The sequence below is a fragment of the Adiantum capillus-veneris genome, chromosome 6 (assembly GCF_014529385.1).
Source record: "Adiantum capillus-veneris isolate H3 chromosome 6, ASM1452938v2, whole genome shotgun sequence".
Lineage (NCBI taxonomy): Eukaryota > Viridiplantae > Streptophyta > Polypodiopsida > Polypodiales > Pteridaceae > Adiantum > Adiantum capillus-veneris.
This window is the reverse complement of record NC_140936.1, coordinates 83,194,994-83,209,726: the sequence shown is the minus strand read 5'-3', so window position 1 is coordinate 83,209,726 and position 14,733 is coordinate 83,194,994.

Here is a 14,733-nt window from a genome sequence, read left to right as displayed (position 1 = left end):
TGATATGCTATTCTTGTCAGCACTTCAGGAGCACCCAGATATGTGATTTTACCTTCTTTCTTTGTACCCTTTAGTGTTGTCAATGCATACCGAAGCATGATCAATTGGTTGCCTAGTTGTCGACTTCAACACTTGGGTGAAGGTAGTTGCAAACGCATAATTTGGGGTTGTAACATTTAATGGCCTAAAATCTTATGTGTAGCGGAAATTAGCATGAACATAGTGGGCATTTCATTAGAATAGATTCCTAATGAGAATTACAAGAGTGTTTGGGTGGAGAGAGCAACAAAAAGCATAACACCTAGTTAGATAGCATCGACAATACTTTCAAAAGAGAGAGATATTAAGCTATTGACAACAGTTGAGGACCGGATTTGCATGGAGCCGGTCCCCCCTCCAAAAGGCTTTGTATTATGGTTTCTCCCATCAAGAGAGACATTGTACAATACAATTCTTTGTGTTCCTTCAAGACTAGCTAGTGCAATGAAGATGGAAGCTTCATACACCAAGCAAAACACTTAATCAAACACAACTTGAATTATCCCCGTTCTCAGACCCAAGACCTCACACACCTTCGAAGATGGTGAGAGCTAGCAGGGTATGAGAGTAGATTGAGAGGAAAAAGAAGTATCTTACGAGAAAGATGTACATCTCCTCACATAATCACTCATATTAGCATAGCTTAGCTTAGTAATTAGCTTGGTAGAGAAGATGAGCATGCATTGAAGCTTGGCTCTTGGTTGGATTTGCATCCACATGCCAAGAGAGTGTTGATGTAGGCTTCTATCTCACAAGCTTGGAGTAGGTGATGAGCTCTCCATTAAAGCTTGGGAGGAGATAGAGTATTCTTCCTTCACACATGGTCAAGTGTGAGTGTGTGTGTGTCAATGCCAAGCAAAAATCAGCCCCCCCTCTCTCTTGGGCGAGCCCTAGCTGCTAAATAGGTCTGGCTTTTGCCTCATTGGACCTCCCCAGGTCAAGCCAATAGGAATTAAGCAGCATAAGTGATAGCCTTCTGACATGTGTCCCCCTTTCCCCTTTTGTGAGAGCTTCAGGTAATTAAATAATTAAACTAAACTCTCATTGGACCCCTTTGCCTCCTGGCCAATAGGAATCAGGCAAGCCATGGGGCTCCTGAATGCTCATTGGACCCCTTGGGAGACTGCCCAATAGTCTTCTAGGAGACTTAATTCTCATTGGTTTCTTTTATTAAATGTTTTTAAATTAATTAAACTAGATTTACTCTAGCTTAATTCTCATTGGTCCACTTCAAGGGTCTTCCAATAGGAATTGGGCACACCTTGTGGGCATCTGGCCTAGGGAGCTGACATGTGTCCCTCATTCCCTTTGTGTAAAGGGAGCCTGTGTGTGTGTGTGTGTGTGGCTTTCTCTCTCATCTCCTACCTTTGGGGCTCGCCCCCTCCCATGTAGGGATGTGCAAAGACTTTTAGGGCACACACTAAGCATCCAATTTTCCCTAGGGTTGACCTTTGGACACAACCTTTGAATTTTGGAACCTTAGCATTTTGGAAGTCTTAATGGGCTGAACCTTAGGGTCTTTTTGGCCCATTGTTTCACATGGCTCTTTTGCAGATGGCCCCCCCTTTGGATCCCTATTTTCCCTCCTTTGGATCCCTACTGTGGCCTGGTCTGCTAGCTTAACCAATATTCTAGCTTTTTCTCCTTGGCACTTCCCCACATTAAATGATCAGTTTAATATGAGAAAATCATTTAGGAGAATTAGATATTGATTATTATGACATTACCTCTCTCTTGAAATCATAGTCGTCCTCGACTATGGTGTAGAGAAGATAAAGCATATGCATGAGTCCTTTTCTTAGCGGGTAGAGGATCCCTATGTTACCCTACGACATCATTCCATAATGGATGACTAGTCCATTTGGCGCTTGAGAGCCTGAGGCTGCCGCAAGCATGTCTGCACATTAGTCCTATCAGTCTTCCATAGTAGAGTGACAAGCTCTACTTGGTGTTTGGGAGACGTCGTCTCCGCAAACTTGATCTAAGCATGCATACTACTTCATTTTTGTGCACAAATAAAGAAAAAGAGAGTCTTATAAGACAAAAATTTTTGTTCATTTTTAACATTTTGTAGATTTGCTTACTCTTGGGAAGCATTGTAAGCATTGACAAGGTTTAGGTTATCCTTTAATTGTATGCCTTGCATCCATCTAGCATCTTCAAAAGGATAATTCTTAAACTTAATAAGATATCGTCGGATAGTCTTACCGCCTCTTAATACCTTGTCTTCATGTCGGAGAATGGACTCGGGCTGCAGCACCTCCTCGTGGTCCTCGATCTCCGGTGGGTCTTCAATAGTTGGTTCTTGAGGTGGCTCTCCTTTGTAAGGCTTTAAGAGGCTCACATGAAAAGCATTGTGTATGAGCCAATGATTGGGCAACTTAAGTTGATAGGCCATCTCATTGATTGGCCTAAGAATCTGGAAGGGACCATAGTACCTTTTTGCTAGTTTAGCATAGTACTTTTGGTGGCCCGTAGGATTCTTGCCCGTCGTGTGCCTTAATCGAGCCTTGGGAAACTTTAACAAGACCCAATCGTTTTCTTTAAAGGCTTGGGTTCTTCTGTGCTTGTCAGCAGCAGCCTTTTGCCTTTGCTGTGAGATAGAGATAGCATCCTTAATCTTTTGGAAAGATTCTTGTAGGTCTCGGCTATACTCATCTGCAGCGAAGATCTTCCCATGTACCTTAAGTAGCAAGGGACTTTTTGATCTTCCCTCAATTACCTCGAAAGGTGCTTTTCCTGTGGAAGTATGTACAGTGTTATTGTAAGCATACTCTACTAAAGGTAAGTACTTCTCCCATTGGGATCTTTGATCTACTTCCGTTACATAGGCTTTTAGTAGATCAAGAATGGTTAGGTTAGCTATTTCACTTTGGCCATCAGTTTGTGGATGATAGGCCGAAGAGAAGTTTAGCCTTGTTCCTAAATTCTCAAAGAGACCCTTCCAGAAATTACTGGTCATTCTAGGATCTCTATCCGACACTATGGACATTGGCAAGCCATGGTACTTGAAAATTTGTGAAATGAAGAGGGTTGCCATTTGATGGGCTTTGATAGTCTTTTTGACAGGTATAAAATGAGCTTGTTTACTGAACCTGTCTACTATCGTCCATATTCCCGTATTCCCATGGATAGACTTAGGCAATCCAAAGATAAAATCCATGGATATGCTCTCCCAAGGTGAATTAGGAATTGGCAAGGGTTGAAACAATCCAAGTTGCTTCCCTCTATCAAATTTTGTCTTTTGACATACCACACATTTGGAAACATACTCGTGTATGTTCACTCTCATGGTAGGCCAATAGAAATATGTTTCAATTCCCTTTAGGGTAGACTGAATCCCTCTATGCCCCGCATATGGGGGAGCATGAGATTCATACATTACTTTCTCACGTAGTGAGTTAGTAACGCATAGTCTATTGCCATAGAGAAGATAACCATCTTGTAAAATAAATGGTTCTTCTTTCTTCCCTAATGCAAGGGCTGAAATCACATCTCTAAAATCGGGATCAATAGCATACTCATCTATCATTGAAGATAGATCATTGTGAGTTGCTATGGAAACCGCATTCACTCTCGGTCGTCTTGAGAGTGCATCGGCTACTTGATTATGCTTGCCAGCAATGTGAGCAATATGAAAATGAAATTGCGAAAGGAAATTTGCCCACCTCATTTGTTTGTCGGAGAGCTTGGTCTGCGTCATGAAGTACTTAAGACTTTGGTGATCCGTTCGCAGAATGAAAGGAGTCCCCAATAAATAGTGCTTCCATGAGTCTAAGGCATGTAGAACTGCAAGGAGTTCTTTTTCGTATATGCCTAGAGCTTGCTCAACAGGGTCGAGCCTTTGACTCTCATAGCCTATGGCGTGCCCTTCTTGGAGCAAAACAGCCCCAAGGCAATCACCACAAGCATCACATTGGACCTCAAATGGTTTTGAGAGATTCGGTAGTGTAAGCACAGGTTGAGAGATAAGCTTTTCTTTAAGCTTTTCGAAAGCATTGTTCTCCTTAGCAGACCACGTATACCTAACATTTTTCTTTGTTAGGTCATGTAATGGTCCCGCAATTTGTGAGAACTTTTCTATGAAGCGTCTATAGTATGCACACATACCTATAAAGCTTCTTAGTTCATGAAGATTCCTTGGTTTAGGCCATCCTTTTATTACCTCTAACTTAGATGGATCCATTTCGATTCCATCTTGAGAGATAATGTGACCTAAATATTGAATCTCTTGCAAGAAAAATTCACTTTTCTTTCGATTAACATAAAGTTTATTCTCTCTTAAAACTTGAAATATTACCTGGAGGTGTTGCTTGTGTTCCTCCAATGAATTAGAGTAGATGATAATATCATCAAAGAACACTCCAGTGAAGGTTCGATGAGGCCTGAACAGCTTCTCCATCAAGCGGTTGAATGTGGCTGGTGCATTAGTCAAGCCAAAAGGCATGACAATGTATTCGTAAAGACCAAATGTAGTACGAAATGCGGTCTTTACAATGTCTTGATCAACTATCCTTATCTGATGATAGCCACTTTTTAGGTCAATCCTACTGAAGTAGGTCGATCCTTGTAGCTTATCAAATAGGTCTTCTACCCGTGGAACGGGAAACCTATTCTTGATAGTGATCCTATTTAGTGCTCTATAGTCGACACACATACGATATGTGCCGTCTTTCTTTTGCACTAATAGCACAGGTGAGCAAAATGGAGATGAGCTAGGCCTAACCATGCCCTTCTCAACTAACTCATGCACTTGCCACATAATCTCCTCTTGTTGAGCTTGAGAAACTCTATAAGGAGGTTTGTTAGGCAGTGAACTTCCTGGAAGAAGTTCAATTGCATGGTCGTCATTACCTCGTTTAGGAGGTAGCTCACAAGGGATGTCGTCAATAAAGACATCTTGAAACCCCTTGAGAAAATTGGATAACTCTAATTCCTTTTGGTTGCTTTTATTTTCTTTTGCTAAAGCATTAGGTTCATTTTGAGAATCTTTAACAAAAATCATGTACACGGAAATAGAGCTCTTTATTGACTTGTTGAAAGCTGGTGTATGTACAATGGGGATGGTGTTACCCATCTCCTTAGCATCTATATACATGTCCTTTTCCCTGAACTTAAAGGAGATTCTCCTTTCAGGAAATTTAACATGGGCAGCCAGGCGGTCAAACCATGGTGCCCCTAGGATTACATCCTCATGCTTGAGAGGAGAGATAAAGAAGTCCTCTTTGTCCACATAGCCTTGGACATGAAGGCTCAATTTCCCGATTAAGGGAGTGACTGAAGCTTCTTGCCCCTTGAAGGCACTGTCTGCGGGTAGGATATCTCCCATCTCGTAGGATTGTATGCCTAGCTTGGTGGCTAACTCCATAGATATGAAATTGTGAGTAGAACCAGGGTCAAAGAGAATAAAAGCATCATGTTCTCTTACCTTTCCCCAAGCATGGCATAGAGGAGATCCTTTGTGGTGAGTTTGATGAATCTCCTCCTCTTGGATTTCAACCAAAGAAGCTCTAGGAGGATCTTGGCGGTTGTTCTTTTGGGGACAAGCGCGGTACGCATGCCCTTGTTCGCCGCACTTGAAACACCGGTTATCTTTACGATAACGCTCAAGCTCTTCAAGAGAGAGTTTATTCTTTCCTTTGTAAACTCCCTTCTCTTTAGCTTTGTTGGAATTGCCCTTAGGAGACTTTTGGACATTGTCCTTCCCCTTAGGCTCATTGGAACCCTTGTTTTCCGGGGGCTTATTATTTCTTTTACCCCCCGTTTGGAAATTGATTCGTGAGGCCACCATAGTATGGTGTATTACCGCCGATATGGTACGTGGCCTTTGGGAGTTGACATACTCCGCCATTTCTTCGGTTAAGCCCGCACAAAATTGTTGCTTTTGCTCTCCAAAATCCAACTTTTTGAAGACAGTGGCTTTGAGTTGTAGGTCCCAAAACTTGTCTACATATTTGTGGATGGATTCATTGGGAGAGAGCTTTAAGCTTCGCCATTCGGTGAGTACTTTGTCTTTGGCATCGGTGGCCAAAAACTGCTTCATAATGGAAGCTCTTAAAGCCTTCCATGTTCGTGGAGCTTCACCGTTGGCTCGTAGGCTAGACCACCATTGTCTGGCGGACTTTTGAAAGTGCATAGCTACATGGCGTAGCTTAGAGGACTCTGTGAAGCCCTCATCTCCAAACGCCGCATCGAATTGTTGGATAAAGGCCAAAACTTTGTCTGTAGCACCGAAGGTGCCATCATAGGTAAGGAAAGAGATGCTCTTCCCTCCCTCTTTGAATTTCTTCAGCTTGGACGACCTCTTCCATGCGGCATAGGATTTCCTATGGCCTCTTCTTTTTGATGGTTCAAAAGTTGCACCATCACTTTCTTCAGAAGATGAAGAATTTGAAGAAGGTGGAGAAGAGGGTGACCTCTTTCTCGCCTTTTTCTTGTCTTGATTTTTGTCGTCTTCACGATAGCTTTCATAAGAGGAAGAGGATGAAGAAGATGGAGAAGAGGGTGTCCTCTTTCTCGCCTTTTTCTTCTCTTGCTTTTTATCATCCCTCTTTGAATTATGGCGTGGAGAAGAGTGTGATGGTCTTCTCCGCTTTGGTGGTGATGGAGAGCGTTTAGCCCGCCGTCTTCGTGGAGCCATCTCCGCCGAGGTGGCGGGAGACTCACTTCTTTCTCGTTCCTTCGGTGGAGGCTCTTGAGTTCTCCTTTGGGAAGGAGATGCATCATCAAGAAGTAAGTTCTTGAGCCCTTCATATGGATTCTCTTCTTCTTCCCGAATCGGAGAGAGACCTCTTTTGGTAGTCTCACAAGGAGGCTTCCTAGGTGTTCTCTTGTCATGGTGATGAGCTTGGAGAATCCCGTGAGCACGGAGCTGCCGTTGCACTTCACTTTGGAGAGATGGATTGCCCATGGCTTGTTGAAGCCTAGAAACAAGATAGTTAACAAGCATTGAAGCATCATTAGTAGCTTGCTCATGAGCAAAATCAAAGTTATCAACATTAATTTCACTCTCTTTACTATTGTCAGCCATTCTAACAACTTTTAGGTGTAAAATTTTTAGGTGTACTTTGGCACTTCAAGCCCTAGTTGCTACTCCTCTTTACCCCTTTAGAAAAAGCACTCAAGCTACTGTACCCGCGGCTCGAATACCATTAATTGCAAGGAATAGAAGAGAGGGTCTTTCGACACCAAGACAGCACCGGCTCCTGTCAAGCTTCTAATAGCTCAATAGTGGTTAAGCCATAGGCAAGCCCCGTAGGACTCCACTATTAAGACCATAGCTCTCGACGGTGATGCCCCGTTAACTGCACAAAGGCAGGCGCACTGCAAGGCTGAAAAATCCCTATTCTACTTACTCACAGGCAATTAATAATACCAACCATTTGTAGCTAGCTTGAGGACTTCCCTTCTTGAGCAAGAAAAGAGAAACCTTGAGCTCTGATACCAATGTAACATTTAATGGCCTAAAATCTTATGTGTAGCGGAAATTAGCATGAACATAGTGAGCATTTCATTAGAATAGATTCCTAATGAGAATTACAAGAGTGTTTGGGTGGAGAGAGCAACAAAAAGCATAACACCTAGTTAGATAGCATCGACAATACTTTCAAAAGAGAGAGATATTAAGCTATTGACAACAGTTGAGGACCGGATTTGCATGGAGCCGGTCCCCCCTCCAAAAGGCTTTGTATTATGGTTTCTCCCATCAAGAGAGACATTGTACAATACAATTCTTTGTGTTCCTTCAAGACTAGCTAGTGCAATGAAGATGGAAGCTTCATACACCAAGCAAAACACTTAATCAAACACAACTTGAATTATCCCCGTTCTCAGACCCAAGACCTCACACACCTTCGAAGATGGTGAGAGCTAGCAGGGTATGAGAGTAGATTGAGAGGAAAAAGAAGTATCTTACGAGAAAGATGTACATCTCCTCACATAATCACTCATATTAGCATAGCTTAGCTTAGTAATTAGCTTGGTAGAGAAGATGAGCATGCATTGAAGCTTGGCTCTTGGTTGGATTTGCATCCACATGCCAAGAGAGTGTTGATGTAGGCTTCTATCTCACAAGCTTGGAGTAGGTGATGAGCTCTCCATTAAAGCTTGGGAGGAGATAGAGTATTCTTCCTTCACACATGGTCAAGTGTGAGTGTGTGTGTGTCAATGCCAAGCAAAAATCAGCCCCCCCTCTCTCTTGGGCGAGCCCTAGCTGCTAAATAGGTCTGGCTTTTGCCTCATTGGACCTCCCCAGGTCAAGCCAATAGGAATTAAGCAGCATAAGTGATAGCCTTCTGACATGTGTCCCCCTTTCCCCTTTTGTGAGAGCTTCAGGTAATTAAATAATTAAACTAAACTCTCATTGGACCCCTTTGCCTCCTGGCCAATAGGAATCAGGCAAGCCATGGGGCTCCTGAATGCTCATTGGACCCCTTGGGAGACTGCCCAATAGTCTTCTAGGAGACTTAATTCTCATTGGTTTCTTTTATTAAATGTTTTTAAATTAATTAAACTAGATTTACTCTAGCTTAATTCTCATTGGTCCACTTCAAGGGTCTTCCAATAGGAATTGGGCACACCTTGTGGGCATCTGGCCTAGGGAGCTGACATGTGTCCCTCATTCCCTTTGTGTAAAGGGAGCCTGTGTGTGTGTGTGTGGCTTTCTCTCTCATCTCCTACCTTTGGGGCTCGCCCCCTCCCATGTAGGGATGTGCAAAGACTTTTAGGGCACACACTAAGCATCCAATTTTCCCTAGGGTTAACCTTTGGACACAACCTTTGAATTTTGGAACCTTAGCATTTTGGAAGTCTTAATGGGCTGAACCTTAGGGTCTTTTTGGCCCATTGTTTCACATGGCTCTTTTGCAGATGGCCCCCCCTTTGGATCCCTATTTTCCCTCCTTTGGATCCCTACTGTGGCATGGTCTGCTAGCTTAACCAATATTCTAGCTTTTTCTCCTTGGCACTTCCCCACATTAAATGATCAGTTTAATATGAGAAAATCATTTAGGAGAATTAGATATTGATTATTATGACAGGGGTGGTGTATCATGGCGGTCTCTTTGCTAATAAATTGAAGTGTTGATGGTATAGGTGTGTTGGTTCTTCCACTTGCCTTTGGATGAGGTCGAAAAAAGTTGCAGCAATAGTCTCCTTGGTGAATGTGCCTGATGTCTTTCTGTTTCGGGTCTGCATCTCATTCCTTCAGTTGGCAGCTTCAGTGCCACGGCCACTATCTCTTTGGTGATTACTACTTCTACTTTGTGCCCTTGTTGGTCGGTAATTTGGGCTGACCCATCTTCTTTGATTGTAGACAGTAGTTCATATGCTTTCTAAAAATCTACGCCGCATGGTTCCTGGTCGTAGAAGGCCCTGATGCCAAGCCTTCTGTTTTGGTGTTTGTCTTGGAAGCTACATCATAAATCTCTTTTGGGAGCATTTGCAGTTCCACTTGGTGTTCTTCTTTGCTCTTAAACCTTCCAGTGAAAACTGTTTCTCTTCAAGCTATTCTCTTGACAAGTATGTTGCCTTGGCCGTCTTTACTGAACTTGGGTTCAGTTGGTAGGGTGGAAACTCTTGCAACTTCTCTTTTTGGGACACCCTTTTCTTAGCCTTCTCAGCAGCTTGCATTGCTCTCGTTAAGGGAATACAATGCCAAAGTTAGAAAATTCTTCAAATTCCGCTCTGAAATGCCTTGAGTTTGAATTGCTGACAAATTGATTCTAATTTGCTTCAAAATAATTTTGGAGCATGCGTAGATGCATAAAAACATGTAAAGATCAAAATCATACAGGTCAAGCAAAAATTGCAACAAAAATAAATAATCATCATTATTTACAACTGGGAATTTTTTTCACTTTTTGCATTTTTGACACAATAGGCTTGAACTCTATGGCATTTAGGTGCTCTGAGTGAAGTGTGGGCGTATTTGAATGCACTGGGTGCAAATGGTGCCAGATTAAGGCTTCCAGTCTCTGAAACAGTAGAAATACTGAGTTTTTGAGATCCAAATTTGCTCAAACTTGGTCAGTGGACTTGCGACATCATGTTCTTTGGTCCCATAAGGTCAAAGTTGCAATTTTCACCCATTTTGGCAAGAAAGCAAATAATCGCAATTATTAACTTTCTCATCAAAATGTACAATTTTTTGGTGCAAATTGATTCTAGGCATAATGTAGACTCTATGTATGAGATATGGGGTGATTTGGATCAAAAAATGTAACAGACGACTCAAAATTTGGATTGGAAAGACTTCTTTGCGTTTTTTGACAATTTCCAAACAAAATTACCATTTTGGCTCATACTTGAAATGTGGCATGTAATAGATGTGTACAAGTGATAGGTGAGGTGAAGGTATCATTTTCAAGCCAAAAAACACAAAAGTAAATAGTTGCGATTATTTACAGCATTCATTTTTTTTGCAAGACTTGACAAATTTTTGACCTAGACATATTCAATACATCTAAAACAAGTCCTAAATTGAATTTGGTAATGTTTTGTCGTGTCGGAATTTGTCGACTCTGAAATCATCGATTTTTGTGACTAGATGGCCTGTGGAGTTGGTTAGTCTCTTTTGAAGTGGACTTGTCCGCTACATAGTCTTGATGCTACCCATCCAGTTTTGGCCCATTTGGAGTCAGTTTGACTTCATATGTCAAATTTGACGCTTTGTATCCTTTGAGCTGTTTTTTTATTTTCAAGAGCTTGCCTTGACTGTTTTCATGAAACCATCCATGTACATTGTGTATAGACCCAGTCTACAAGTTTTCTGTGGAGTCAGAATCCAATTCCGGCATCTAGCACAAACCTAGATTTTCTACCGGGGAACCCCCTCGACCCCTCCCGAATGGTCATCTGGTGATATAGAAGTGTTCTATTATATAGGGGCATGCTATAGTTCAAGTCTCGTTGAATTTGGTTGAGCCTGACAAGCCGCTATGGTTAATTTTTGGTCATAGGACTTCGTGCACTGCTGGGTTTCTAGGTTGTTCTCTTAAGTCTAGACTTGCTACCTGGCCATATAGAATTGATCATTGATAAGCTTAGAACTTACCCCTCATGTCTCGTGTGAGACGGAACAGTAAACGGACGACTATCGACACCGGAAATCGCGCACGAAGAAGGTAGAGAGCTCGCTCCTCCAAGAGTGACTAGTGGAAATGAGGTGATTTTGGGCTACCTTGGATATCTATACTCGGACTTCCCGAACTATTTTTTCCCAAAATCCCTTGTTAGTCCTATTAGGCCGTGAAATCTATGTTAGACTCAAAAATTTCTTCAATCGAATTCCAGTAGCTCATTTGCAAGAATTTACAAAAGTAGGCCTTGGCAGTTTAATTTAGGCTTCCCGCTTCCATCTGTCGATTTGATTGAAATTTTTTGTGTCTGTCCACCTTGCCCTTCTGATCATCAACGTATCTTCAGTTTCTCCATTTGAGCTCATTTGCTATTTATTATTAATTTTTGACCTGTTTATTAAAAAAATCAAAGAAAATAACAAAATGCGCTAAAAAAGCAAAGTGAAAATCCAATAATTAGAAAAATCCATTTAAAAACACAGCTTTTTATTGTTTTTTGGTGGATTTCTCTATTTTTAAGTCTCAATATCAAGAAAAATGATGAAAATAACCAAAAAAACGATATTTTGATTATTTCTAATAGTATATACACTATTTACACTCATTGGAGAGATGTTATGCGTTAAATTTTCCCTGTTGATGATTTTGTAAGGGCATTATTAAGTAATTTTGCAAAAAATCACACGTTAACATCAAACTTTTTCCTCCCTCTTCAAACATTGCCCTTAGTTACTTAGTTCCGTTCCACCCCTCCTAGATGGCGTACTCCGAGACGACTGTGTGCATGGTTTAAACAATCGTGTCTATGCATAGCCTTGATTGTCTTTACCATGCTTTGAAGATCAATGCAATTTAAACCATTATGATGTGCAAGAGTTGGGTCTTGAGTAATTAACTCAAGGGTTTCTGAGGTCTAGGTTTTATTTTGTTGTTTCCCAAAGAGAAAAGCTTGTGTGCTCTTTGCTTTATTGTACCATCAGGATGCTTTGACACGCTGATTTCTTGAACTGTCAGTATCAATAATGATGGTTGTCGATCTTTTACCCGCCATTGGTACCTTGGTTTTCCTTGGTCAGAATGTTGTGGTTGAGTCTCTTGAGACTTAACTCTCCACTGCTTCCTCGGCTTTATAGAAGATAAGTGTTCCTTTTTCTCCAAATCCATCTTGTTTTAGGTTCCCTACTCTAAGATGCTCCTCTTTGTGTTTTGGACCTTGGAACCGTCTTTGGTACTGTAGATGATGTTTTGGACACCCGAATTTAAATCGGCTTGTCCTTAAGTTGTGCCTTTGGTACCCAAATATGTCTGACTCCTTGCATGCTACCTGTAGCATTTTCTTGTCTATAGGATGGAGAAGATTGATTGCTTCGTGGTTTGCTCTGCTGGTAACCTCCTTTCCAGTCAATGAGTTGTCCATCTTTAGGTGATAGCTTGAGCTGATTGGTATCCCAATATGAACCTGTTTAGTGAACCTCTCCAGACTCAAGTGCTCGAGTTAATGATGCACACGGCTTAACCATTAAGCTCGCTGTAAGGAACCCTGTCCAGCTCAAGTATTCCCTACTCTGTGTGCACACGGAATAGCCATCAAGTCCTTTACCTCAAGTTTTGATAGCAGAACCAACTCAAAAGATGTGAAGATACTTCATCAATTGTCAGCTGAAAGCCAACCATGTAATCTTATTGAACGCATAACCAAACACTCTTCTGACTTAGCATAATCTAGAAAACAAAACCTTGTATCATGCAGCTTGCTACATTAGGCATCTGGTATCCTCCGTATCTGCAACTTTCACTTTAGTAACCCCAGGATCAAATGGGATAATAAGGAATTTCCCACACACTAGAGCATCATAATATCCACATGAGCATACATTTCTTGTATCAATCAACATCAAGCATTTCTGGTGCAAATATGCTACCCTTGGTTCAAATAGCAATTACTATGCATACTGATCAGTATCCATCCATATTGAATCTGTTTATGAACATCCTTAGAATCTCTTGGTCAAACACCATCGAGATCACATAGCATTGATGGGCTCCGCAATATACTAGAGCTTCACCTAAAGCATAGTACAACACCCACATCCCGTAAACTTTTGGCAACTTAAGCTCGTTACCAGAAAGCATTAAAGAAATCTGACTCCCTTTTACTGGTAGCCAAGACATCACTGACATAAGCATCAATAGGAATAACATCCAAATCCAGCCACAACTGGCACATTGTCCAAGCAAATGAAAAACCCTGTGCATTTAGTGCAGTATCAAGGATGATTTAGCATCATCACCCCCTCTAGCTTCATAGCCATCACGAAAAAACTTTGGGAGTCTCTTGACCTGTATCATCAGACAAAATTTCACCTGTTGGGATTTCATCTTGATCATGAAAAACAGCTTTATCCTGTAAATCTTTGTCCATAGCATCCTCGGAAAAATCACCCTTGGAAGTCTCAACATTAATAAAAACTATAGGAGTTATCTTCTATGGTTATCTCCTCATGCAGCCCATGTACAAGCATATATGTAAAATCCTTGTCAATAATTTGTTCACAATCAGCATGATCTAAGCAATCTCCATACTCATCCATATCATCCTATACTTCCTCATCTACACTTAGCAATACATTATAGAACTGTAAAGGCTCATCTGGCACCCCCTCTGAAGAGGTATACGCATCAGAAAAATATTCTATACTGTCATAAATATCTCCTTCAGATCTAGACAAAAATTCACCGATTATAGCATCCTCTTCTGTGATAGCAACATCTGCAAGCATATTGTTAGTAGCAATCATAGGTTCATTGACATCCTCAGGCTCATCCTGTGCTGGGTCCTCAATTTTAGTCACTTCATCAGCTACTGTGTATATAATAGCTTTATTTATGCACTCATCTACACCAAACATGTTGTCCTGCTCAGCTATAGTGCTGATAGTTTTAGTAATGTCCTGTAGAGGCTCATATGCTTGATGAACTTCTTCATAATAATCCATGTCAAGGTCAACCACTTGTTGTACAGTCTATGTCTTCACTGGAACCATTATTAGAGGTAGCGTCCATGCGAGCAATCTTTGAAAAAAATCATTTAAGCATGTTTCAGCATCAAATTCATCATTTACCTTTTCTTCATTGCTCAAAATAAGCTCCTCTCGAATTGAATCTGCTACTTCCAGCTCAACATTTTCTTTGGCTCTACTTCTTGTAGAAATATGCTCCCAGAATTCATCATAGTTGAGGATCTGCATCTGATCCCCTTCACCTTTACTGAATACAACCTTACTTCGTTTAGTAATCTCCTTTATTTCCCGATCTAGAATTCTTGAGCTTTCGTCAATAAATTCCTTTGCAAAATACTCCCACCGTGTGGGATATGCTTTTGCCAGTTCTTGAAACCCACTCTTTTAAATCCGAGTTTACAACCTCCTCAAAAGCTACAATCATCCGATCTTCTGGAACATTTCGGCTCTTCATCTCAGCTTCGTAACATGCAATAAAACCTTCTGGATCATATCCCTGAAAAATATAATACTGCTCCCAAACAGCATCAAGTGCTAGCTCTACAGCATCATCAATCTGCTTTTTTATCTACATGGATTTTGCTTCCTGTAGATAA